General features: G+C 41.0%; 1 long non-coding RNA gene across 1 annotated transcript; it reads left to right on the forward strand.

The window, feature by feature from the left end:
• The first annotated feature begins 206 nt into the window (after nt 1–206).
• On the forward strand, nt 207–889 carry LOC113472558. Its single transcript, XR_003394818.1, has 2 exons — nt 207–345; nt 844–889. It is a non-coding gene; the product is annotated as an uncharacterized LOC113472558 (long non-coding RNA).
• The last annotated feature ends 1952 nt before the right edge of the window (nt 890–2841 follow it).

A 2841-nucleotide genomic window follows, 5' to 3' on the forward strand; every position in this document is an offset into this window, starting at 1 on the left:
TACATGATTTTATGAGACCAGTCTAGTTAGCTTGAAGAGTAGAGCGTCTGCCTTGTAAGCGCTAGCTGGCGGGTTCGATTCCCGCCCGGGTCAAGCTTTATCTTAACCAGATTGGGTTTTTCCCCCGGAACGGCTGGCTTTCTCCTTTCCTGGTCTGCTTCTCTCTTCTATTTCGGGACGACAAGACCTCTGCAGTTACAGTTCCCTCTATGAAAACTCTTAGGGAAAACCGAGCAGTCTCTGAAGTCTTTCACACGTAAAATAAAGTACACACAGTCGGTCAAATTCCCGTCCTCACACATCATCATACTGTAGTGGATTTTAATCTTTTGGTCCCCTAGAAACGTAAGTAGAACAAAGTTATCAGTGAGATTTGTACGCCTCTTTGCTTATCAGTGGACTAGATTTTCAAATTTTCAGTGGTCTCAGATATTGGGATTTTTCTGCATCAGCTACTGTGTGAACTATCTGGTTGGGTTGACTGATGCTAGAGGAATATGTACTAAAAGAGGATTATTTTCAATATTAGGAATGCCTAAAATATAATACTTATTGGGAGAACCAACAAAGGTTGAACTACAGCAAATTACTTTATAGTACTGGTTCAGAATGCAACAATAAAAAATTGCTAGATAAAGGATCTGTCACACAATAAATGAGCAGTGACCAGTGTTATTATAGGGTTAGGTTAAACACAAAAAAGAGCTTTCCCAAATGAGCCATGACCAGTGTTACTCTAGAGTTAGGTTAAACACAAAAAGAAGCTTTCTTTTTCATTGTCATGGCTTCTGAATAATTACCATCTACTTTACCTACTTTATTTTTTTTCCATTTGAATTTCAGAACAAAGTCAGTAATTTGTCAACAATGGGAGATGATATGAATGAAATGAATCCGTGTGAATGTCTCTTCAGTCATGAAATGGCAATGAGACGATTGCTCTCGTTTGTAAGTTTCCTTCGAGTGTTGTGATGAAAATCTGCTGCTTTAGTGCTTAGGTCTAAATTAGAATATGATTCTGTATTACTGACTGCCAGCCTAGTCAGCTTGTAGGGTACTGCGTCTGCCTTGTATGCACTAGGCCGCAGGTTCAATTCCTGCCTGTAGTGGATTTTATGCTACTTGTGCAGAAGTCACGTCCGTGGAATATTGCTACCAAAGGAACTGGCACAAATGAGCAGTGACGAGTGTTATTATAGGGTTAGGTTAAACGCAAGAAGGAGTTTTCACAATTAGATCAGTGATTTGTGTTCTATAAGGTTAGGTTGAATACAAAAAGGAGCTTTTCTTTTCCTCGGACGTGACTTCTGCATAATTACCAATTTTATCCATATAAGGTTTTTTTTTCCTTTGAGGCACTTTAACTCTGGAATACCAGGTTGTTCACGCCAATATATAAGGTTTATTCTTGGAATAGCTGGCATTCTCCTGTCCTGTCTTCTTCTCCCGTAACTAGGGTTGCCAACCGTACGTTATTTCCCGGAACAATCCGTATTTTTGTCAAAAATCAAATGTTCCGCCGGAACACAACGGTCTAGATGGAAAGAAGCGGACGAAAAATAGCCTCAGATCCTCCGACCCGAGCGACTGTTGAGGGCAGGACCTGCTTTGACTCCACCCTCCAGGGAAACTTTGTACCAGGAAATTCTGGAACCAATGTTGGGGAATTTTCCTTTTCCTTTTTTTTTTTTGAGTTCTGCGACCCTTTTTTTTCTTCGAAATTCAGAGGGGAGAAAGTATGGAAGACTGGAGGAGGAGAGAGGGGAGGAAGAGAAGAGGAAAAAGAGAAGACGTAGAAAAGCCTAGGAGAGGAAGAAGAAAGAGAAGAAAAAGAGAGAAAAAAAATAAGAGGAAGGATGAGGAGGAGAAGGAAGAGAAGAAAATGAGAGAAAAAAGAAAAGGAAGGATGAGGACTAGAAAAGGGGAGTAAGAGAAGAGGAAAAAGAGAAGAAGAAGAAGAAGAAGAAGAAGAAGAGGAGGAGGAATGAGGAAGAAGAGAAGAAGGAGGAGACGAAGAAGGAGGAGGAGGAAGAAGAGGAAAAAGAGACGAATAAGGATGAAAACGAGAGAAAAAAGAAGAGGAAGGAGGAGAAGGAGGAGGAGAAGAAGGAGGAGGAGGAGAAGAAGGAGGAGGAGAAGGAGGAGGAGGAGAAGAAGAAGGAGGAGGAGAAGAAGGAGGAGGAGGAGGAAGAAAAAGAGAATAAAGAGCAGAAAAAAAAAGAACAAGAAGAAGGAAAAGAGGAAGGAGAAGGAGGAGGAGAAGAGGAAAAAGGAGGAAATGGCAGATTTAGAAAAAGGAAGGAGAGGGAGAGAGATTAGATAGAGAGGAAGAAATGAGATAGAGGAGAAGAGGAAGAGAGGAGGGGAAACATAGAGAAAGAGAGGGATAAAGGAAAGGAACATAATATACAATATTATTTATAAAGAAGAAGAAGAGTGGGAAGGAGAAAGAGAGATAGAGATGAGAGAGAGAGATGAGAAAAAGAGCCAGAGAGAGAATGAGAGAGAGAGAAAGAGGGAGAGAGAAAAAATACCTACCAACCTAATTCCTGATGGCACTCCCTATTGGTTGAAATTTTGAACAAGTCCAACCAGGGGCTCATTCTAGGAATCACATCTCCGCACTTTGCATTTCTCAATCCCCACTTTACATTTCTCACTCCGCATTTTGCATTTCTCACTCCGGACTTTGCATTTCTCACTCCGCACTTTACATTTCTCACTCCACACTTTGCATTTCTCACTCCACACTTTGCATTTCTCACTCCACACTTTGCATTTCTCACTCCACACTTTGCATTTTTCACTCGACACTTTACATTTCTCACTCCAAACTTTGCA

Source organism: Diaphorina citri, unplaced genomic scaffold (assembly GCF_000475195.1).
Source record: "Diaphorina citri unplaced genomic scaffold, Diaci psyllid genome assembly version 1.1 scaffold6190, whole genome shotgun sequence".
Lineage (NCBI taxonomy): Eukaryota > Metazoa > Arthropoda > Insecta > Hemiptera > Psyllidae > Diaphorina > Diaphorina citri.